Source organism: Pelmatolapia mariae, linkage group LG23, assembly GCF_036321145.2.
Source record: "Pelmatolapia mariae isolate MD_Pm_ZW linkage group LG23, Pm_UMD_F_2, whole genome shotgun sequence".
Classification (NCBI taxonomy): domain Eukaryota; kingdom Metazoa; phylum Chordata; class Actinopteri; order Cichliformes; family Cichlidae; genus Pelmatolapia; species Pelmatolapia mariae.
The window spans coordinates 29314369-29340068 of NC_086246.1; the positions used below are offsets into that span (position 1 = coordinate 29314369).

Sequence of the window (25700 nt, forward strand, 5' to 3'; positions counted from 1 at the left end):
TACTTTGTGTGAGTCAGTAACAGTCTAAAAACTGTTCAGCTGCTCTGATGGAAGATGGCTTTAAAATTGACTTTCGTTATATACAGGACAGGATAATAATAATTAATGTATACTTTATTAATCCCGTAGGAAATTGCTTAGTCCTCAGCATTTCACTCAGTAAAGCAGTAAAGGTAGCAACCAATCCAGCGCCTGGGGAGCAGTGTGTAGAGACAGTACCTTGCTCAAGGGTACCTCGGGGTAGCCGTTCGGTGGATTTGCTCCCCCGACCTTCCGATCATGCAGCGAACACTCTACCTACTGAGCTAACCCTGCCTACTGAGAGTCCATCAGTAGTGTGTGGTTGTATTTATGCAGCTCACATCAAATCATCACTAAATGTTTCCTTCTTATTGTTCCAGTGTTGTTCCTCTGAGGTTGCGTCTTCATGAAGCAGTCAGGTTCTTTGTGAATCTGTTCTGTGCAGCAGCAGACAGGAGAGAAGATACTGGAGCTGTTACCATCAGTGTGCACATATCAAACATTCCCTGTTAATGAGAGAGATGGTATTTGTCATACCATAATTATTATTAATCATAATCAAAGGGATTAAAGGAAATCTCAGTGTTATTTCCTGCTGGATCTGTACTCTCATGTCAAGGATGTGTGAGTCTAAAACAGACTTGAGTGTCCTTCCATCATTACAGTCAGTTTTCCAGTCAGCTGAAGCTGAAGTCTGGTATATAAACCTCTCAGAGAGAGAGACCTCCATCCTCCTGGAAGTGCTGAAACTCCACCCAGAGAAGAAACACGTGGAGCTGACAGGCTGCTCACATGAAGAGAGTGAAGTGAGGAGTTTCCTGCGGTGCCTTATATCTCACAGCTCAGGTTAAATCATGTTAAATCAAAGTTTTGGAAACAGCTTTTTATTTACAGCCTAACAGTATTGAGGAATATATTTTGTTCAGTATTTAATTTAGCAATATTTGTTTTCATTTTAGTGTGAAATCACACTAATGAAACTCATCCTGTGTTCTCTCATTTCATCTCCACTGTGTTTCAGCTGTGATCCAGACTTCTTCCAGAGTGTGTGCACATCCATGTCTGTAAGATCCAGAGAGGAGGCCCAGCAGCTGGAGTCTCTGCTGCAGCTCCTGGGGTTCCAGCTGCTGTTAACAGGAGAGTTACACAGGAAAAGCTGCTGTTCTGTGGGGAGAGTTCTCAAACTGTGTGGCTCTAAAGTGGATCTCATCCTCACACCCAGCAAGATGTCTGCCAGAGGAGCCTCTCTCCTCTTTAGACACACAACACAACTACACAGTCTGAGGCAGGAAGTGAAATCATGACTCTCTTGTTCTTATAACACCATTTATCTGCTGTCCACTTTGAATCTTTAGTTCTTTGTGTTCATCATTTCTGCTCTTTTGTCTCTTTTGATCTTCAGGCTTTCCATCGACATGTCCTTGCTCCTGTTTCAGTGGGTAAGAAGAGGCAGAGTGGTCTGTCCACTGGCTGTTGAAGAGCTTTCTCTTGTGCCTAAGAAAGCCCGACCATCACAGAGAGTAATGTTGAGGGCTGTCAGTAGTTTGGCTTCCCTGCTGAGATACTGGACAGTCGGACGGTTAGACCTGACTGAGAGCTGCATCCCTGCTCAGGGTCTCATTACACTGCTGCTCCATGATGGTCCTCTAACAGTCAAGTAAATGTCTGCAAACCCCCTAGTATGGCTGGATTATAACAATGGCCATCAGCTTTCTACATCAGATCTCTACTGAAGAAGAGAAAAGGTCTTTGTTTACTGGTGTTATTCTACTCAGTCTCCTTGTTGATAACTCTAACACTGGAATATTTGTTTCTTTATGTCAATCCTTTCTGCTTTCAGAACAGTTTGTGGGTTATTTTTGGTTTGGTTTGGTTTTTCCCATGAATCTCTTTGATGTTTGTCACTCTGAGACTCGGTTATAAAATAATGTTGAGAGTCTTTTTCCTCTTCATTTATTCATGAACACATTTTCTGACAGTTTTTTCGCCCGTATGTTTGGCGACCACCGCCGCCCTCTGGTGGTCACAGTGTGAAACCACATACTTTTCCCTTTAATTTTTTAAACTGTTACCAGAAATATCACATAGATATGATTTTCTCAGCTAAAATTTTTTTAAAACCCATATAAACAGAAAAACATTAAATAAAAAATTGTATTTGCAGCTTGTGTCCAATAGAGGGCATGAAGCCTACTTTAATTGCTAACATAAATGAGCTGTGTTTATCTGGATATCAGTTTTTTAAACTTTACTGATCTGCTACAAAGAATAATCAGAGTGAGAGGCAAGCTAAAGTGAATTACTGCTGTTACTATGCTTTATTTCTGATGATGATGATGAAGTTTTATTTGTCACTTCCAGGTGACTGCAGCAAAATTGGACCCATTCCAACCATACATAGATTTCACCATATATTCAAACTAATTTGTGACACTGACTCTTCCAAATGCAAAAATATCTTTAATAATAAATAGTTGTATATCTTTAACCTTGCTCTCCAAATCTCTCACATCTAACATGTTTTAATCACTTTTCCTGTTTTCAATTTAGCTGAAGCTGATCTGTAACTTTCATCTTATTAACAATTCAAATTTTAAATTTCAGTTACAATTGTCAAATTGTGTTGACTAAAACTACACAACATGTGTAATTTTACTTTTTTTTTTACAAGTTTAAAATTATTCTGCTTGAATTTAATATTCTTGTGTATCCTTTTAAAATAAACTGTGCATAATCCATTACTGTGAGTATTTATTGGCTTAAACAACAAACACTGCAGCCTGTTTATTTGAGAGTAAACACCTACTATAGTGGTTACTGCCCATAACTACAATCTGTTTCCTTTTATTTTGAAATGCCTGATGAGCATAAACATCCAGCAGACAGAGCTGAGTGATATAAACACCTCAGTGTGTATTCAGATGTTCTCTGTGTGAGATTAAAGGACAATTGTAGACCTTTATTCTCAAAGCATTTCATGTGACCTTAAAGCTCTCAACCTCTGACTGCCAAATGAGTTTGTTTAGCTATAAACTTTGGTGTGTAACTACATAGTGTGAGGAATTTATTGACAGTGGGGCTCTGCCTGTCATAAAATGAGGAGTAAGAGTTGCCTCAGTCAGATAAACAGGAAGTCACAGTCACAAGCCTGGGGAGGACAGTCCCCCCAGACTGAACAATAGAATTAGTGGAAAACTACTGAAGAGGGGTGACACAGGTTTGATGGAAAATACTCCAGCCTCATCTGACCCTTCTTCTCCAGCTGGGATATCAAACGGATCGGTGAGGTCAAGAAAAAGTAAACCTCAACAAGTTCCAAGGTGTGTCCACTAGAGGGCAGGGAAACTCCCATTCTGAAATTTATGATCCTCGGACATGAAGTCGGTGAGGATGTAGCGCAGTAATTCATCTGATCAGCGGCTGTTTTACTCTTTAAACTTTACGAACACTTCTACAGAAAGTAATTTGAGGTAGCACTGAAGCTAGCTAGTGGTAGTTACAGCTCACTTTCAACTGTCATCCCACTGTCTTCAGGTTAGCTTGTGCTAATTAGCAAGCGATAGCTTAGACTGCTGAAAGAGAATTTTCCACACATTAATATCTTCAGCCCATCGTCACACACTGATGTTGAAAACAGTGTCAGATAAAGCCGAGCTGTAGTACTTTGGTCAAAAACAATAAACTTCGCTAAAATCGCTAACAGAAAGAAGTGTTTGTGTGTTGTTGGGTTTTTTGTTTTTTTTTTAAAAAACCTTTACTGTTTTTGTAGATCCGACTTGTGTCCGCTAGAAGGCTGTTGTTCTCATAATGATCTAATTATCAGATCCGATGTAGTAACAATGAGTTTCTTTCTGTTTTTTTTTTATTAGTAATCTATTTTTATGTTGTTAAAAGAAATAAATGTTCACACAAACCTGAATAAAGTGATGTGTCACATTCACACAGCTCAAACATGCCGTGAAGAGCAGATGAACCCTCAGCTGTCCTATAAAAACACCAGCACCTCCTGCAGCGTGAGCCAAACAGCGTTTATCAAAGAGCAGACAGATCTTTGATACCATGAAAACCTCTCAGACATCACCTGTTACAGGTTTCTTCTTCCTGTTTTAACAGAAGACAAGAATACTGAAACGCTGAACAGTGTTGATAGTATTACATGCGGTGTGTATGTGAGGGAGTGCTGACAAATGTGCATTATTCTATTAAATCCAGCAGTAAATATTTGTAAGGAAAAAAATTAAAGAGTGAAGAAAAATATTTAAAAAATAAACTAAAAATGGAGCCACCCTAATAGGAAGGATTTTAAAAGGATTTTCTTCATGCATTAACATAATTTAATGCATGCAGGTAATTCTGACAAATATAGAGTCACATCTGGCTCTATAACAGCTGCTGATGTTCTGAACAGTCCTGGATGCCCTTTAGAGGAACCAGAGGAGATGTAAAAAACTAATTCACTGCACACGCCTCTTTGTCCCATAAAAATATTCATAAGAGAACACTGTCCTCTCAGAGGAAACATGGAAATATAAAAGTAAACTGTGGAGCTGCCTCTGATCTCTGAACAGGTTGTGTCCTTTAGTCCACAGACTTTGACATGCTGAGGTGTCATCAGCTGAGACGCCGAATCCTAAGTTCTTCCTGATGACGGGTGAGCAACTCACGTGGGCCAAAGGACCGAACTAGCAGCTGCACAAACTCCTCGTCATGAGTGATGATCAGCAGCTGGAAGTGACGCTGCTGAAAATTCAAATTCAAATTCAAATATTTATTGTCATTGTCAAAAAAACAATGAAATTGCGTTTGGAGCTTCCATACACCCGTGAATAAAATAATAATAAGTGTAAAATATGACTCCAGTGCAATAAAACAATCCTAAGCAACAACATACAACATGACAAGTAATATTTAGAAGTTGGATATGGTTATTGTCCGTGAGAGAGAGGGGACAAAGAGTTCAGAAGCCTCACAGCCTGTGGATACAGGCTGTTGGCCAATCTGGATGTTCTGGCCTGTATGGACCTGTACCTTCTTCCCTAAGGGCAGCAGATGGAAAAGGTGGCGCGCAGGATGATATTGGTCCCGCAGGATACTGTGCACCCTCCTCAAACAGCGAGTGCGGAAGATATTACTAATCTCTGGCAGAGTTGTTCCAATAATTCTGCCAGCTTCTTTCACCACCCGCTGTAGTGCTTGCTGATCGGCCTTGGTGCAGCTGGGGAACCACACTAGCAATCCATACATCAGAACGCTGCTAATGGCACAATTATAAAAGTTCAGCATCAGAGGTCTGGGAATGTGTGCACTCCGCAGTCTCCTCAGGTAATAGAGGCGCTGTTGGGCCTTCCGTGCAGCTAAGGTAGTATGGTTACCCCAGGACAGGTCCTCGGTCACCGTTACTCCCAAGAATTTAAAACTGCTCACCCTCTCCACCTCCCCACCGCCAATAAAGAGAGGCAGATGGTTGCTATGACCCTTCCTCCGGAAGTCCACAATGATCTCCTTGGTCTTTTTAGCATTTAAGACCAAGTTATTTTCGTGGCACCATGACTCTAGTTGTTGCACCTCTGTCCTGTAATTTGTCTCATCATTGTCAGATATAAGTCCGAGCACTGTAGTGTCATCGGCAAACTTAACTATGAGATTGGACGCACAGGAGGAAATGCAGTCATAAGTAAAGAGAGTGTATAACAGAGGGCTCAGGACACACCCCTGAGGGGCACCGGTGTTGACCACAAGGGTAGAAGAGGTGTTCTTACCCACTCTGACACTCTGTCTACGGTTAGTAAGGAAGTCTGTAATCCAGTTGCACAGAGAGGAATTAAGACCCAGTTGGTGAAGTTTGGGACGGAGTCTGTATGGCCGGATGGTATTAAAAGCCGAGCTGTAATCTACAAAGAGGAGCCGTGCATAGGTGTTCCTGTTTTCCAAGTGCTCCAATAGTGTGTGCAGCACTATGGCGATCGCATCCTCGGTTGACCGATTCTTCCTGTATGCAAACTGGTGCGAGTCCAGAGGTGGTGGACAAGCAGCTTTAATATGTTTAATAACCAGTCTCTCCAGACACTTAGCGGGAATGGGAGTGAATGCCACAGGTCTGAAATCGTTCAGACATGAGACATTTGACTGCTTTGGGATGGGAACAATGGTTGCCGCTTTAAAACAGGATGGTACCAGTGAACAGGACAACGAGGTGTTATATATAGAGATGAAGACGTCTTAATGCCTCTTCTCAAGTTGGCCCTGGCAGCACTATATGCCTCCTGGTCTCCAGATTTAAAAGCGTTGTTCCTCGTTCGAATGAGTTGTTGGACTCCGTGTGTCATCCAGGGTGGATTATTAGGGAACACACGGAGTCGTTTCCAAGTTGTTACATTATCCACACAGAAACAGATGTAGTCCAAGACAGTGGAGGTGTAACTGTCCAGTGCAGTACGATTGTCAGTGTCCTTCACCTTGAATACATCCCAGTCTGTGCAATGGAAACAATCCTGAAGCATCGGGGTAGCATCCTGCGGCCATGTTCTCACAGTTTTAATTGTAATCCCAGTACTCTTGATCTTTTGTGTGTATATTGGGTGTAGCAGAAGAGAGAGATGGTCTGACAGACCCAGGTGGGGATAAACCTGGGCTCTGTATGCATTCGCCATGTTGGTGTACACCTGGTCTAGCGTTCTATCTCCTCTGGTGGCACACTTCACATTTCGGTGGAAATTATGAAGTACAGATTTCAAGTCCGCATGGTTAAAATCCCCGGCCGCAATAAAAACGCTGTCCGGATGTGCTACCAGGCTGTTATTGATGCTGCAGCTCAACTGTGCTAACGCTAGCTTAGCATTAGCGTCTGGTGGAATATAAACAGCACAGATGTAAACGGCAGAAAATTCCCGAGGGAGATAGAATGGACGGCACTTTAACACCAACAATTCCACCTCTGTACTGCACAGTTTTTCCAATACCGTGACATTCGTGCACCAAAAGTTGTTAATGTAGATGCACAGCCCTCCGTCGATCTTCTTACCCGAGTCCGCAGACCTATCGGCTCGATAGGCGGTGCGGCCTGTTAGATCAATAGCCGCATCGGGAATGGCGCTGTCCAGCCAGGTTTCCGTGAAGATCATGCACGAACAATTATTAAAAGTCTGTCGAGTAGCGATCTGCAGTCGTATTTCATCCAGTTTGTAACGGATTGAACGGGCATTGGAGAGGAATATGGTCGGGAGTGGTGGTTTAAACGGACTAGTCCTCAGCCGTGCCCGCAAACCTCCCCGCCTGCCTCTCTTCTGCCTCCGCTCGCAGCGTCTCCTCCTACGGTTTGCTGTTACGGGTAGCCCCGTAGGTTGCTTAACGATCTCCGGAGGGATGAGATACTCGGATGTTAATTGAAGATCTCCACGGCTTAATTGTAGTAGATCGTCTCTGTTGTATTGAAGTAACTCTAGACTGTGTGAGATAATACCCGGTACCACCAAAAGTGCAAAAAGATAGGAGCTCCGGGCCGCTGCGTCCGTGCGCGCCGCCATATTGCAAAACCCTCCTATTGCGAGTCCTGATGATCCTGGAGAGGACGGAGGAGACGGAGAAGTGGATTCATGAAGCAGCCTGAATAATGCAACAGATGAAGCTACGACTCTGTAAGGTCTGGAAACATGCTGCGTGTGTTTACTGTTTGTCATGTCAGGTTATCTTTGAGATCTTTCATCCATTTATTATAAGTTTGTACTTTGAAGCTGTGAGCTTTTATTTACACTGTCTGCTTTAGGGAAAGTCACAAAGTCGGAGGTTCGGCTTTAGGCTGAACAAACATCAGGTTTCTCTGGGTAACACATCGTGTGCATGTACTGACTCTACAAGAGCGTTTGCTGGGGACTCGATGTTCTCCCGGTCCAGGTTGGTGGTGGGCTCATCCAGGGCCAGGATTCCACAGTCGAGACAGAAGGCCTCTGCCAGAGCGAGCCAGATGATCAGGGATGCCAGCACCTAAACACAAACAGGATCAATCCATCCAACTAAACAGGAGTTTAAGTGACGGAGAAAATCCTTTAAATACCTTCAGCGCCCTCTCATATCCTAGTCTGCGTCTCCTCTCATCATCACTACTCTGTAGTTGTAGTTCCTTCGCCCCTCTGACCTCTCCTCCACCTCAGACCTGATCTTGATGTATTCAATATCTGCAGAGGAGACGCAAGGTGAAGACCAAACACTCACATTTACCCACTGAGCAGTTTTCTGGTGATCAGATGTGTAAAATGTGTCTGAGAGGTCTCGATCCCACTCTGCTGTAGTTTCATAGATACGAGCACGTCTTCATTCACTGAGTGACTTTCTCTGGGAGGGTCAGTGAGATGCACCTTGACCCCTGTAGGTGCTGCGCCACAGGTCTCTGATGTTCTGGTTGATCTCATTCATCTTCATGCTGTGGAACTTCATGATGGCTCTGTGGAAGCAACAGAAACTCTGATGACCTTCACACGGTTTTGCTCCCACACTGACGATCAAGCGACGAAATGAAGAAAACAAACTGTATTAAACTTACTGTTTCAGAGCCTCTTCATAGCCTCTTTGCTGAGCAGCTGTGTGGTCCTCATCTCAATCATCTTGTTTTTGTGGAGCTCCTCAGCTTTGCCGTACTGATCCTCCTCCAGCTGTTTGCTGCAGTCGATCAAAGGTTCGGATCAGAGATCAGTGAAAATTAGTGAAGTGCTCATGTTTGTGCTCATGTGAACTTTCAGGAAGAATCAAGGATTTTCTCAGCTCTATCCAGGCTCCACACTCATCGTGGAGGGAAGAGTTTTTTCTGAGCTGAACTAGAGTTCTCTGCATCTCTAGTTTTTCTAGTGAAAACTGAAAATTGTCCCCTTTATTGTGTGAATCATGTTATATAACCCTCAGATACCCAGTGTACACTGGGCTACAGTGATGAATCATGAAAATGTGATTAAGTCATGAGCATGAAGTCAAAGGAATTTTATTGATTTCATTGTTGTTTCAACTTTGATCTTATTTAAGGTACAGGGCTGTGCAAAAGTCTTGAGCCACTGTCCAAAGAAGCACTCTGAAAGACCTTAAGAAAGCTGGAGAACTTGCTCCAGAGCACGTTAACACATTACACAAGTTTTGCTCCTTAGAACTAAAATATAAAGAAATGAGAGGCGGCTCAAGACTTTTGCACAGTGCTGTATATCTGTGTCAAAGTAGAATTGATTGCTTAGCAGAAAGTATATAATTTAGCCTTTAGACAGAGTAAATGTGGAGCAGAGGCTGGTGGGTTGCAGCCAGCAGACTGTGTGTGTGAGAGCGTTTCAGTAGTGTGTGTAAGGTTAAATTTCAGTAGTGTGTGTGAGAGCGTTTCAGTAGTGTGTGTGTGAGGTAAAATTTCAGTAGTGTGTGTGTGAGAGCGTTTCAGTAGTGTGTGTGAGAACGTTTCAGTAGTGTGTGTGAGAGCGTTTCAGTAGTGTGTGTGAGGTAAAATTTCAGTAGTGTGTGTGAGAGCCTTTCAGTAGTGTGTGTGAGAGGTAAAATTTCAGTAGTGTGTGTGAGAGCGTTTCAGTAGTGTGTGTGAGAGGTAAAATTTCAGTAGTGTGTGTGAGAGGTAAAATTTCAGTAGTGTGTGTGAGAGCGTTTCAGTAGTGTGTGTGAGAGCGTTTCAGTAGTGTGTGTGAGAGGTAAAATTTCAGTAGTGTGTGTGAGAGCGTTTCAGTAGTGTGTGTGAGAGGTAAAATTTCAGTAGTGTGTGTGAGAGCGTTTCAGTAGTGTGTGTGAGAGCGTTTCAGTAGTGTGTGTGAGAGCGTTTCAGTAGTGTGTGTGAGAGCGTTTCAGTAGTGTGTGTGAGAGCGTTTCAGTAGTGTGTGTGTGAGGTAAAATTTCAGTAGTGTGTGTGAGAGCGTTTCAGTAGTGTGTGTGTGAGGTAAAATTTCAGTAGTGTGTGTGAGAGCGTTTCAGTAGTGTGTGTGAGAGCGTTTCAGTAGTGTGTGTGAGAGCGTTTCAGTAGTGTGTGTGAGAGGTAAAATTTCAGTAGTGTGTGTGAGAGCGTTTCAGTAGTGTGTGAGAGCGTTTCAGTAGTGTGTGAGAGCGTTTCAGTAGTGTGTGTGAGAGCGTTTCAGTAGTGTGTGTGAGAGCGTTTCAGTAGTGTGTGTGAGAGCGTTTCAGTAGTGTGTGAGAGCGTTTCAGTAGTGTGTGTGTGAGGTAAAATTTCAGTAGTGTGTGTGAGAGCGTTTCAGTAGTGTGTGTGTGAGGTAAAATTTCAGTAGTGTGTGTGAGAGCGTTTCAGTAGTGTGTGTGTGAGGTAAAATTTCAGTAGTGTGTGAGAGCGTTTCAGTAGTGTGTGTGTGAGGTAAAATTTCAGTAGTGTGTGAGAGCGTTTCAGTAGTGTGTGTGTGAGGTAAAATTTCAGTAGTGTGTGTGTGAGCGTTTCAGTAGTGTGTGAGAGCGTTTCAGTAGTGTGTGTGTGAGGTAAAATTTCAGTAGTGTGTGTGAGAGCGTTTCAGTAGTGTGTGTGTGAGGTAAAATTTCAGTAGTGTGTGTGAGAGCGTTTCAGTAGTGTGTGTGTGAGGTAAAATTTCAGTAGTGTGTGAGAGCGTTTCAGTAGTGTGTGTGTGAGGTAAAATTTCAGTAGTGTGTGAGAGCGTTTCAGTAGTGTGTGTGTGAGGTAAAATTTCAGTAGTGTGTGTGAGAGCATTTCAGTAGTGTGTGTGAGAGCGTTTCAGTAGTGTGTGTGAGAGGTAAAATTTCAGTAGTGTGTGAGAGCGTTTCAGTAGTGTGTGTGTGAGGTAAAATTTCAGTAGTGTGTGTGAGAGCATTTCAGTAGTGTGTGTGAGAGCGTTTCAGTAGTGTGTGTGAGGTAAAATTTCAGTAGTGTGTGTGAGAGCGTTTCAGTAGTGTGTGTGAGAGGTAAAATTTCAGTAGTGTGTGTGAGAGCGTTTCAGTAGTGTGTGTGTGAGGTAAAATTTCAGTAGTGTGTGAGAGCGTTTCAGTAGTGTGTGTGTGAGGTAAAATTTCAGTAGTGTGTGAGAGCGTTTCAGTAGTGTGTGTGTGAGGTAAAATTTCAGTAGTGTGTGAGAGCGTTTCAGTAGTGTGTGTGTGAGGTAAAATTTCAGTAGTGTGTGAGAGCGTTTCAGTAGTGTGTGTGTGAGGTAAAATTTCAGTAGTGTGTGTGAGAGCATTTCAGTAGTGTGTGTGAGAGCGTTTCAGTAGTGTGTGTGAGGTAAAATTTCAGTAGTGTGTGTGAGAGCGTTTCAGTAGTGTGTGTGAGAGGTAAAATTTCAGTAGTGTGTGTGAGAGCATTTCAGTAGTGTGTGTGAGAGCGTTTCAGTAGTGTGTGTGAGGTAAAATTTCAGTAGTGTGTGTGAGAGCGTTTCAGTAGTGTGTGTGAGAGGTAAAATTTCAGTAGTGTGTGTGAGAGCGTTTCAGTAATAATGTCCCTTACGGCACCTCATACCAACGGATCAGAATCTGTGAGACGTCAGCTTTCTCAACCAATGGCGTGTCCGTGTACGTGCCGTTAGTGAGAAAGCGGACATCTCACCAATTCTGATGCGTTGGCGGTTCCGCGCTTTGTGTTTAAATCTTTGTGCAGAATCCGTGTACCTGCTCTCATTTGCTGTTTTAGCGTTTCGGGCAAAATAAATGTATATTTAAAAATCGATTCAGGATTGTAATGAATCGACATCGCGTTATTCAAGCTAGAATTGATTTTAATCGTAAAATTGATAATCAAAACCCACTCCTACATTTTATACTCAGGTGTGGAGGAGCTACTCTGGTATACGCATGTGAGTAAACCTTTTTCTACCAGCAGATCATTCGTGAGTCTGGTCAGTCTCTGGTATTCTTGGTCAAAGGTCTGCAGCTCCTCCTGCTGCTGTTGCAGCTTCTGCTCTTTCTCCCTCACTGTCCTCTGGTGGTTCTCGTAAGTATGCTGTAGCTGCTCATCTGAACCCTGAAACACCTGAAACACACAGACACAGGTCACTGGATTGGAATTGGTCTACAGTTAAATGAATGGGTCTTGAGGTCTGACTCCAGTGGAAACTGCAGTGATAAAAATCAGTCAGAGGAGTGATCAAGAACTTCCAGAAATGGCCCTCGGAGCCTCAGACACCTAACTTAATTTAAATTTGGTCATTCTTGTTTAAGATTGATCCCACAAAGGTGCACAAAAACCAAACTAAAATAAGCATGACTGCTTTTTAGGTTGATCCCTGGAAATCTTGTTATCCTCTATGGCTCTGTCATGTATTTTGGATCTCCTCCATTGTGTCAGCTTATTTTCACTTTCAGGAGGTGGAGGAAGTCACAGGGAAGAAAAACCAACGAGTAGATCAGGTACTGAGCAAAGATTCTGGACCTGACAGAAAATCACAAAGATCTCACACTAATGAATCTTTGATCGATTAGTTTCTCTTTCAAGATCATGAAATTTCATCCAAAGTGCAGTATCTTTCGAAGTTTTGCAACTAAAAAGTAAAACATCTCATATTTGTTCAGACATTTATCACACATTGCGTTACCTCTTCCATAGTTTCCTCCAGCTCCTTGTTGTGCTCCTCCATCTGTTTCCTCAAGCTGTCCAGAGCTTTGATTTCATTTTCTAGCTCCGTCACATTTTCAAGTTTCATTTTTATGTCGCTCAGCAGTATCTGCAAAAAACTATAAAACATTAAATAATAAAATACATTTCTTTAACCCCCATTGTTTTTATATTTGTGCTCTCCTGGTATCACTTGTTTACAATATACATATTAATGAGCTCTGGTGCAACTTTTAGATCATTCTCTGTAAGTTTGATCACTTACCTGTTATTTACCAGCGTGACCCTCAAACTTGTGCCAAGAACAAACATGAACGTTGCTCTGCTGTAATTATCTGAAGGCATTTGAATGAGAACATTCAGCAGATCTGTGCCACTGTGCACTTTCAGCTCATTTAGGCTTCCTGTCGCGTTCGGGTCAAATCTGACTAATTTACAACTTAAAACACTCAAATATTGTGTTTTACATCTGATTGCCTCAAGGTCTTATGATGTCCTCCACACTATGCACTTGAACATATAAAAGTGATGAATTTGTTGAATTCTGCGTGTTTTAATCAACCTCGTGACATCTGTGGTGTTCCTGTTCAAAAGTGACCGCCATAGGAAATGAATGGGAATCCACTCACTCACTGAACGACTGACTGAACTGAATTTGGTGGTGAAAAATATTTGTTATCCTAATTTAAGCGCTGTTAAAACAGACCGGTCAATTTTGACCAGGTACACTAAAGTAAGGGGGCGGGAGGTGAATGCAACAGGAGGGATAGGACAAGGGTCATTGTTTGCTCTCAGCTCTGTTCTCCAGATTTGATTCCCTGAAAATTCAACTTCTTCCCCAAAATAAAACCATTATTTTGATGGGAGTAATTTAAAGGTAGAACCAGTGTGGGAGTGTCCAGAAGTGTAGAAGGAGATGACCGTGAAATGCATAGTGGCCACATTAATCAGGTATTGTTTTTGCTTTCTGTGGGGAGAGTTGGATAACCTTTCACGAATCAAGAGGAGCGTCAGTTTTCATCAGCATTTGTCCGGGAGGGAGACAAGCCGAGGACAAGCCCCTCAATCCTGGACCTGGGCCCGCTGAAGGTTGCCAGGGATTGGCAGATGCAAGCGGACTTGGATCAGAGGCAAATTTTTCCGACAGAGATCGTAACAACTACTCTGTGACCAGACCTCGTCCTTTGGTCTAACTCCACAAAACTTGCGTATATCATTGAGCTAACGGTACCATGGGAGGAAGCAATTGAGGAAGCATTTGAGTGTAAGAAGCTGCGGTATGCCAACTTGGCAGCTGAGGCAGAGGACAGAGGCTGGAAGATCAAGGTACGCCCGGTGGAAGTAGGGTGCAGGGGCTTTGTTGTCCTGCTCTAAGCAGTTTTACAACAGCAAAACTGCTGAGAGAGATTGGGATCAGAGGACAGGCACAACGGCAGGCTATAAGAGAATTGGCTGACACTGCTGAGAGGACCAGTCACTGGCTATGGCTAAAAAGGGCTGACATCACTTGGGCAGCTAAGGCAGTCAGCTAACCGCGAGACACATGCCCAGAATTGATCGACCCGTGGTGGGCCTCCCTCAACAGGGGGCGTCAAAAGGGTGAAACATAACATTAGAAGTTTTGCTGGTTGACTGATACAGCTGTCTCAGGGCCTCCTGGCGACTGTGCAGTTAACCTCATGGTAGTGAAAATAAAAGGAGGAATGAAAAAATAGGAAAGAAAAATGTTCCGCTCTTCTCCCCTCTGCTCTTCTTCCCTTTTCTGGGAGGCAGCGGGGAGGTAGAGCGTACAGCCCGATCCGGCAGGGAGGTGTGGGAAGCCAGATCGGGCGCCCCCCTTCCTGCTCTCCTCTCTGCTCTCTCCTATCTTATCTTACTTACTTGCCTTACTTCTCTCTATCACCTTTTCTGTTCCTTTGAAGAAATGAGGCTCCATAAATGTTAAAGAGGTAAGTATTTCTTAGTTGCAGTGAATAGATAGAATAAACTGCAGAAAACTAAAAGAAGAAGAGAAAAACAATTTTAACATAAACCAGTGACACACTCCAGGGCCTGATCAACCCTGGCAGGGCCTCCTTGGATGAGGGTGTCTAGTGATAATGGCCGAAACACCCGATGAATCCAAGGTCCACTACTGACGATCAATGTTCCCTCTAAGCTGTGCACGTGCGCAATTGCGCACTGCTGGCACGGTCTCTGCGCACAAAAAATCTGCATTGCGCACACACACAAAAATCTAACCTGAATTGAAATTAAAATTAAAACTTTAACAATTCTGTTTTGCAGTGTTAGTAAGTGACTGGCTGCTCCCGTATGGGATTAGAACGATGCCACCTTATCCCATAGTCCAGCCAATAATGTGATTCGCATTCGTATATACGCAGCTAACAGGGTACGTTGACAGGGTATGACAGCGTCCTTATGTGCCGACACCGGTGTTTTAGCTAGCAAAGCAGCGTGGCTGATGTGGAGTGAAGCCACTTTAATGACAACATGTACAACCACTGGAGATGTGAGCAGGACAGACGGAACGACTAATGGAAAAAGTGTGGACTTTATACCAGTTTTTAAATTGTGTTGATAGGCCACGTAAAACCAGAGTTATGATAAAAATATATGCAATGTTTGGTTTTCTTCCTGAATACTATCGTTGTTTATATCTTATATAAAAACTGTGTTTTGTAAGGAAAACGCTCGAAAGCACTCTACGCCTGTGAGAAAAGCCAAAACCAAAAAAACCCCAGCCTTTCCTATTGGTCGAAAAATGTACCATGTTGACCAATCAAAAAATGATATGGCAACATGGCATTTAGTTTTGTTTAGGAAGGGGGAAGTTTTAGGAGTGACAGCGGTGTTTTGAGATTTGCGACATTTAGCGCAAATCTTGTGTAGTTAGTTTGTAGTGTAGTCAATAGTTTTATTGTGTGTGTCAGAACAATGAGGCGACTGCTGAATGTTACAGGTGATACAGGAGTGATACATCTCCTGTTGTCAGGCCTGCAGGTATCAGGCTGGTCTCCTTTATCTCAGAGTGGACAGAAATTATTTTTTGGAGTGGCACAAATATTTTGTGTGGCAGATCAGATTTGATGCAGAACAGCTGATTGTTCTGTAAATATTTTGAAATGTTTGTTTAGAAAACGCCTTAGCTGCATTTTAGGTAAACAGCTGCAAAAACTTTTGTTCGCAAAACTCAGTAACTTTTTTGAAGAAGTAACTATATAATTAATTGCCCAGCATTGGTCATTATATACTGTATTTTGCAGACAGAGAGTTACAGGACTATAGTACAAGTCAGAGCTTTATATTTATATATATATGTAAAAGAAAGTTGTTTTCAAAATTGGAGTTCAAGTTATTTTTACTTCCAATAGTGCTAACATACTACACAGGTCATGAACAAGACTTTTTAAATTTTTCATTGTAAGTGGGCTAAAGCACTTAATTAAAAGTAGTCTAACATAAATGCTGTCATTTGATTATGTTAATAAACCATGTAACTTGGATGGATTTGCTGCTGGCGTGATCACAGTGCACACGTCTGCTGTTGCTCACAGTGGTCCAAGGAACCGCTCAGGGAGTTTGTGTGTTCACTCAGACACATGAAAAATTAGAGGGAACATTGCTGACGATGTGTCCCAAATTTTAATATGAGAATTTAGACCAGATCTCTAATCCATAAACCTAACCAAGGAAAAATGGCAGATTAGCTTGGGTAAAACAACAAAAGTTGAGGCACATAACGATGTGTGCCGCTGGTAAAGTTTCTGGGCTGCTTTTCCTCATAAGAGCCATCACCCAAGATTTTCTCCATTTAAAGCAATGCATTGTCAGGGATTGTAACATCAAGTCCTTTTACTGAATCAGAATTGATTACACTTCATGTGAACGGTTTACAGAAAAGTAGTACCAGAACTTTCTTGCCTGTTTCATGAACCCACCTCAAGTGGATCGATCTTGTTCTCTATTTGCAGGATCAGCTCTTGTGAGGCCCTCAGATCAGCCTGTTTTTGGGCTACATTATCTCTAAGCTGCTGGGCCTTCTCCTTGTTTTTCTCCAGGTAGAACAGCTCTGCCTGACACTGTTCGACTCTCCGACTTAGCTTCAAACGCAGCTCATGCATCTTTGCCCTCGCTTTGTTATACCTGTAAGAAAGACAGGACATTCTTTACTTTGTAATATCTGAAAGGCGCGTACTGGTCAATATTTTTTTTATCTTTAGTTGGGTTTGAATTGATTTTATGTCAAAAAAGACAAACAAATTTTGGATTTACTTGGTTACATTGAAGATGTAGTCAAACTTTTCTTTGAGAACTCTGTCTTCATTAAGTGGCCAGTTAGACTCTTCCTGGTGACAGAAGATGACGTCGTTCAACACTGACTTTGATACACCCAGCGCAGACGTTATCTCCTGGTGCAGGTCGCCACACTTAACAGACCTGCTCACCCTCCTGCCATCCCTAGAAGAACATGAAGACAGGCACCATATCACCTCAATCCAAATTATACATTTTTAAACATCAGTTAAAACAACTCAGGTTCTTACTTTGCTCTTTTAATGTTCTGCTCTTCACTTTTAAAGGAGTATTTATTTTCTATCAGAGAGCAGGACACGAAGCGTTGGATCTCGATTTCCTCTCCCTTGATGTCTGAGAGTGAGAGCTCAATCTGGGCTCATACAACTGTCCTCTGGGCGTCCTGCAACATTTATAAAAATGATAAGATTTGTAACTACAGAGGGTGGAGTTTCACTGACATCAGTGACAATAGATGAAAAACAGAATCTAGGGTGAGGGTGGGTTGCAAATCGGCTTGCAGACTCAGCAACTGTAGACAGGCTAAAATAAGTACAACACCAAACCTCAGATTTTCCGATATGATGTGCCCACACTACAAAATCTATGTTTATTATATTGATAAAGATTTTGACTACAGGTACAAAAGAGGCAGGAGTCTCATGTTCTCAGTCTAATTATTTGATTATATTTTTTAGATGAACACATTTCTGACAAGACTTTTGTGCTCTCTGGAACAAGTATGAACAACTGAAGCCATAAGGCCATAAGCCATAAGAAGCCATAAGGCCGGTAGCTTTGGGAATACCTTCAACTTAAGTCAGCTTTTTTTAAATAAATATATCTTTTCTATGGTGTTATTATATATAAAACACGTGTTAATTTTGTTGTATTAAAATAATAAAATGTGGTCAACACTTGGAGATTTGCCTTTCAGTGCACAATTTGGGAACCACTGAGTTATAACAAATAAGTAAGTCATGATGTAAACTGGCTCATCCAACATCATAATTACTGTTAAAAAAAATTATTTGTACTCTTTGTTTAAGGACATTTTTAAATTCAGAGTCTAATCATGTTACGTGTGCTGTTGGTTTATTTGTTTCGTGATGTGTGTATGCAAATTCACCTGTGCAGGGGCTCGGCTGTGATTGGTGGACCTAATGAACGGCCTGATGTGACTGGTTCCTACGGTGGACGTGAACTACAAAAGGGCGACTGAAGAGCTGCGGTGGGGGATGTGTGGCAGACTTCCCGTGCACTTGCCTCTGGTCCAGTCGGAGCGGCCGCAGCCATAGTCACTTAGTTAAAAAGTCGGGCATGTGTGTGAGGTGCGGAGTAAGTAGGGGTGAGCTGCCGGTTATTTTGGGAAGCCTTCTTTTCTCCTGTGTTTTTAGACCAGGGAGGTCAGACTGTGTTATTTCTTTGTTTTCTTTTCCTTGAACAGGTCAGAGGGGAACCGAAGCCTAGGTTGAGTTTTGTTTGTTGTGTTGGCCTTAGCTCACCCCGAAATTATACACTCCCCCTATCGTGAGTGCCATTAGTGTGAATAAATTATTGTTAAAAGTCCAATGCTGTGGCTGTGTCTGTTTAGGCGTGGGAAGTCGCGTGACATCCCACTCTTGTTACGGTCATTTCGAGTCGGGTCGTAACAAATCAGCTAAAAGGAGAGAGCTGCAGACTAACCTTTGGATCATGAACAAAAGCACTTCCTTTAGATCCAGGTGGAAGTTCTCCTGATGTCGCAAACTTGAGACATTCAATAATCGTCTAAAAAGATGAAACAGAAAACACAAGTCCCGGTGCACATGGATAAAAACACAAACAGCACTGATCATTTTAAAACATTAAATACTAAAATCTCAATGATGTATTGTTTGACTTCACAGTCAACTTTTGATCTCATCTGAATGTCCTCATACTGTTTTTCCTGCTCCGTTGGGTCCAACCAGCACAGTCACAGGACTGAAGAAAGAGATGAGCTGTTTGTCTTTGTCTTCAATCCCAAAGCTCCTCACCCCCAGAATGCTCATCTCATTTATCTTTGACATTTTGGCTTTCTGAAAAGAGGAAAACAAACTAAAAGCTGAAGGATTTTGATCAGCAGTGACACTTTAAATATCAGTGATTTATGAGCAGTGTTGGGAAGGTTACTTTTAAAATGTATTCCATTACAGAATACTGAATACATGCCCCAAAATGTATTCTGTGAATGTACTATTGCTGTGATTTATTACTGTTACTGAAGGTCCGCGGCTCCGAACCGTAGTAAAGGGACCGCTGGCTAATACGGCGGGTTCCGTGTCGGGCTGGTAGCCGAAAACTAGCTTTACTTTGTTGTCTGGGTCAACTTTGCGTGCCAGAGACAGAGAGAGGCGTTGAAAGGCTGCTCCAATGGAACTTATTTTTTCCGGAGGAAAACACGAACACAGTGTACAGTTGGGTCTTAATAGCTTACTTACAAATGGGCTCCTCAGGCAGTCTTCTTGGCTGCAGTGGTTATTATTATATTTACATGCTTCCAGCTCCCGTTTTTGCTCCGTGACAGCTCGGACTTTCCTTTCTCTCCCTCCCTCGCTCACAGACACATAACGTGTATGGTAGTCCATTCTCGCTGCAGCACGGACTACACTGCCCATGAAGCTACATTCTTTAGGGCCATGCCTGTAGCATTCTGCCTTTTAGCTTAGCACAACAACAACAACAACAACAACAACAAAAAAGCGCTCTCTCACCCAGGAAACACGCAGAGAGAGAGCGTCACCCAGTAACCATGGCAACCGTAACGCTGCCGCCTGGAATAACAGAATGTAGCTGTCAAACAAACCCAAACAGTCCCGACTTGCGATAATATGAAACAGGAAAGTACCGCCGTGTAATCCATTTATTTCAACAAAGTAACTGTATTCTGAATACCACCTTTTTAAACGGTAACTGTAACGGAATACAGTTACTCATATTTTGTATTCTAAATACGTAACGGCGGTACATGTATTCCGTTACTCCCCAACACTGTTTATGAGCATGACTGCTCCTGCTGCCTGTTGCCTCTGATGAGCACCTTTTATTGCAGTAAACAGCGTCAGATGGTCTGATGAATGTAGCATTTACTTTTCTTGATTTCCATACCAATCTATGTTACCAAATCTCTTAGTGTATAATAGCATGTATCAAACAGCTGTGTGCTAAAAAGTGAACAAAACTTTCAGCTGTAGTGGCATCAAAAGACTGCAGCAGGAACAGAAAACTCATTTTTGGAAACACCCACTAAGTAACATAGAAAACAATCAGTTTGTACACAGAGCAGCTCTTTTTTCCCCACTGTGTCAGAATTTTCTGTTGTCTCTGATGCTTGCTCTGTTCTGTCTCATAATGGAGCTTTTGTTGTTTAACCCTGCCTTGGACTTGTCATGTGATCATATAAAAATTCCAACACACAGAACACAGGATACTGACACATGACACCGCAGATAGAAATAGATATTTTTTAACCCTTTCATGCATGAATTATGACAACCTCAATCAGGATTTTTTTTCTTAAGTATTTTTATTCATCTTTAGGCATGACAAAAAGATTTTTGAACTATGTGCATGCAACATGTGCATTTTGAACTTCATTTTTTTAAACATGTACTTTTTTTAAACATGTGCTTTTTTTTTTAAACATGGCAGGGTATGGAGTGACACATCAGTGTCCAATGTAGTGGTTTATGTGCAAGTGTACCATCAACACTGACACAAATACAAGAAAACAGCCTTTGAATAGCTGTCAACTGTAGTGACCACTATGCGTAAAAGGGTTAATCTAGCTAAATGTTTCTTAGCTGAAAGTTGGATATCCAGTCATTTAAAGTTAACAAATACAAGGAAAATCTGATGAGTGGTAATACAGACTATGCTGAAGCATGGTCACACTTATTTACATGCAGTAGCATTGTGATTAAAATATGCAGTCAGCATTTTGTAGCCCTGATTCGCAGTTATTACACAGAAATTATCACAAATGTGTCCAGTTACTTTTTTTTCTTTTAGTATTGCTGTACCTTTAAAAGAAATGCTGCGTTGTGCTTTTACTTTGGTAATCATGTGCTATTCAGTAATACCTCTTCTGCTGTTGTTGAACCGAGTGGAGCGGTAATAAATCTAAAGGTCATAGGGGATGATTCATATACAGTGCTTAACAAATTTACCACTCAGTGTAAAGTTTATGCCATAGATGCCCTAAATTAACAGCACTGGTAATTACCTAAATATTTTCTTATGTTTCTTATGGTTAATCCACCAGCATGCATAAGCTCTTAATCTAAATGTTATTTTTTAACTCTAACATATAATTATTGTAAGCCATGAATTTTCAAATATATTGTTTTGACAAAATTCTGAAATCATTAGTAAAACACATTATTATCATTATTATTTTGATTAAGATGTCAGATCACAGATATGTACTTACATTCATGAACAGAAAAAAAATAGTTTTACTGGTTAAACTATATATTTGATTCATTTCTGACTTTACCTTCTCATCAAAACGTTAATATGCCACACACTGTCACATTTGTGGAGAACATATAGACTAACTTTTTTCCCCTCACATCTGTAGTTCAGAGCCTATGTTTTTGTTTGTTTGCACCACTGATCTCAACCATTCATAAATTCATGAAATAAAAGCAAAGATGTTTTAGCAGCAAAGGGAAGTTAAAGTATAGAAAGTAAAAGTACAGGTGAAACAGTCTTAAATATGCAACGGAATAGTTATTATTCTTGCATTCATGTATATTGTAATGTCCTTCTTCATCTTTAAGTGATTGAGTTGGAAACAGGATATCTTAAACTATTTGGGAAAATGTTTTTAGAAGTGCCTTCAGCTTTGAAATGAATAGGAACTCAGAGATGAGTGCCATGAATGTAAATACCAGACAGTGTCGGACATAACAGGAGAACTTAAACACTGAAATAAATAGATAAGTTTAGATTAGGCGTCGTTATTGTTAAGCAATAAATCAATAAACTAAAAAGAAAACAAACAACAGCAAGTTTGATCCAAACACAGCAGAGCTCAGAGGATGGCAGATGTTCCAGTGGAAATAATGACACTGTGGGTTGGTTTGTGCAGCTCTTTCAGACTCTGGCAGCTTGCAGGCTGCATGTTTTCTGGTGTCATGGTTGGGATTTTAAGTGTTGGTGTAAGCAGGTTTGTGTGAGTTACAGCTGTATACAGTACTGATAGTGATTCAAAGGTAATCATTTGATTTTAGGTCCCAGTCTTTGTGACTGAAGCCAACACTGATTCATAGAAACTGTGCACTAAGATTAGCTCCCTTCTATTTGGTTTCACTTTTGGTTTGTAACAGAAAACCCTCATGCTCCCCTAATGCAAAAGTAAACTGGAGAAAAATAATCACCTGGTGAGCAGTTATGGAAAAGACTTCAACCCTCAGGATGATAACAAAAACACATATACCTTAACATATCGTATATACTATGGTGTACCTCTATAAAGAAATCAAGTTTACACAAAGCAAATCTGAAATCTGAAACTTTGGCCTACAGCAGATTATCACACAGGAAAACACAATCAGACATTTTTCTGGTCCTTAGTTTCTGTGTAGTTAACAGTCTCATGCATCACTTACCGTCTATATAAACTGTCTACACAGTCATAGTGACTTCTATAAAACAGTCAGTTGAAATAATCCAATTAATCAAAAAATCATGGTCCTCCAGTCTTCTGGCTCATATTCTCCCCTCTCGCTCTTTCTCTCTCTGTGTTTCTCTACCTCTCTCTATCTGTTATCTTTAGCCACACCTTGCCTTGTGTTGTGGTGTTTCTTCTGACCAAGCCCATGACGACGATTGGAGCCTTCAGGACACCTCAGAACCCAGTCGCAAAGATTGTTGCTTTCCTGTGTGATCATGTGTCACTGTCAATAAACACACTGTACTGAAATCAGCATTTTGAGTACTTCCAACCACTAACCATGACAAAAATCATCGGGATTTGACAGAAGAATAAAAGAAAGAATTCAAACTCGTACTTAGAGAAGTCATTCACATGAATATCACCTCTCTGTCCAGCAGCTCACGTGTATCTCATGTAACTCTATATGTTCTGTTTCTATATCCCTCCCAGTAAAACATATAAATTCATCAGTAGTTAATCGCTCTCCTGTCACAGTTCTATTTGTTTAAACACACCTCTCTGTAATTTGAAACGATGCCAGAAAGTGGTAAAAGTCAGAGGTCAAAGTTCAACCACTGCTAATGGATTTTATTTACTGCCATGGATCCTCCTTATGCTCTCAGGGGCTGACCCACCTTCTCTCTGATCCAGCTGCAATTTGTGTCCAAATCATGGAAAAACGTGTTTTTATTAACGTTAAACTTTCTATGAATCAAGTTCACACAGACGTGATTATCCTCTTATTCAGCAAAACGTCCTCAGTTTGTTGAAATAGTCGACACCATGTGAGAACAATAAATGTATCACTTTATGTTGTAACCCACAAACTGAACGGTAATGAAACGACTCTCAAAGTAAAACGTCACTGCTTCCACGTCCAGTTGGTTGGACTGTGAAGGTGGAGTCAACTGGACCCACTCTCGCTGCCCAGTGCGCGCTCCTGAGGAAAGGGGTCACGTGACGCTTCTTCTGCACTAAATGACAGCTGCACATCAGAATCAAAAACTACTGCATACATTTAAACATTTAAGGCCACTGTGCCAGTCTAATAAAAGATCTCTTAGCTTGTATGCAGATCAAACTGAAATTAATTTGACTGATTGAGGAACTATTCTGTAGTTCCTGCAGCTACCAGAGTTTTCCTAGTTTTACAGTTTCCTGACTGTTTAAACAGGGGCGGATCTAGAGAAATTAGGGTGGTGTGAGGGTGGCAAAGGAATCAAATGGGGTGGAAAAATCAAAGGCTTTTTTTTTTCAAACACATAAACAGGTGGTTACATATGGTTAAAATAATTCAAATTCAGTAAGTATACACGCTTTTCATATAAATATAATCTTAATTATTAATAAACTTAATTATTTTCTGTAGCCCACATAATTAAACACTTTAGTTACATAAAACATGCAAATTGTGATACTATGTACTGTATAGTCTGTATAATAAATAAATATGTAGCCCACTAAGTATACAATCCAGAAAGCTACACAACATGGGGCGGTTCATTTACAAATGCAAGTCTAACTTCAGTGTCACACTTTTTTGTTAGAAAAAAAAAATCAAATTGTTACACGCTTAAATTACACAAAATATCAGAAATCTGCACTGTCATGAACAAAAATTTAAACCAAATTTTTCATGATTTGTTGGATTAACCCTCTGAGGTTTGAAATATAACCGTCCATTTTTGACTCCTTTTGATTTCACATTTGTATTTCACCTTTAATTTTTTTCATTTTATTTTTTTGTCTTGCCTTGCTTGGTATCATTCTTTTCAGCTCAACCTCATGAGTTTACAATTGTTTTTTATTGACATACTGTATTAACACAACTCATCTGAAATCACACAAAAAACATAAAATCCTAGTCATAGTTTTTTTTACCGTACAAATCGCAGACAGGTTGAGTAAATTATTTTTATAAGTACATTTTGAAAACTTATGCACACATTTTGTAAACATATACAACTATTTATCTAAAAATGCAGCCTGTACACCTGGTGTTTTTTAATTTTGTGCAACCAATTAAAAAAACTACTATAACTAAAATGAGAGAACAATCAGGTGTCTCAATAAGATGCCCCACAAATTAATTGTTCCAGTAAAAAAAAAAAAAATTGTTTGTCCGCCACAAGACAGAGGAGAACACCACAGGCCTGACAACAGGAGGTGTATCACTCCTCTTTTCCACCTAGAGACAGCGTTTACATTGTAATCTGCATTTGTGACAGTCATTAGTGCCCTCATTGACACAAAAACAACACAACAGACTAACTACACAACGCACACTACGCACTCCAAGCTAAACGTCACAAATCTTCCCCATCTCAAAACTCACTATCTCTCTCTCTGTCCCTCGCTTGCTCTGTCTCTGTGCCCCCTCTTCCTAAACAACCAAATCCCATGTGTTGACTTTTTAAAAATTGGTCGGCATGGTACATTTTACTTTACTGTTTTCGCGCTGACCTTAGAAAATGCTTAAAACAAACAGGAACAACAACAAAAAACTGTGACAATAGTATTTAGAAAAAAGCATGGCTTATATATGTGTTTTTTATTATAACTCTGGATTTAGTGGCCTGTCATTAAAATTTAAATGACTTTGAAGTCCGAACCTTCAACACTGACTGAGACTGCAGCAGTTGCAGCTTAAATCAGTCATATGATTAGGAGGTGGTGTCTGTGGACCCCAGATGGTTAATAACACTCACCTTCATTCCATTTCCAGAGTGCAACAACCAGCCACCTGTGTGAACTCTGAAATTCCCATGGTGTTGTTCAAAATGTGCTCTGACACAATCATAGGCATCACTTGCTCCAGAGAAGCCGGTCTGCACTATGGTCTCAACCATTTGTTAATGGTGGAGGGGGGGAACACTATGCAACATATTCAGTTTTAGCATTTATATTCACTGTTAACTGTAACTACGCTAAAAGTGTTAATGCTATCTTATTTTAATAAACAACACTGTCATATGCAAAACTAGGGTGGCACTTGGGGTGGCAAGAGATCATTTTAGGGTGGCACATGCCCCTCTATGCCACCCTTCTAGATGCGCCCCTGTGTTTAAACAGCAATTTTTACATAATTTTTTAACCAGACGGGTTTGAAACGTGGTGATTTATGGCCTAGTTTTTCATACAATGGCGGCATCTAGTGAATCCTACAAGTAC

The 25700-nt window shown here is 41.1% G+C and overlaps 1 pseudogene; it reads right to left on the bottom strand.

The window, feature by feature from the left end:
* Positions 1 to 7827: 7827 nt before the first annotated feature.
* Positions 7828 to 18897, bottom strand: LOC134621211 (DNA repair protein RAD50-like; annotated as a pseudogene).
* Positions 18898 to 25700: the final 6803 nt, after the last annotated feature.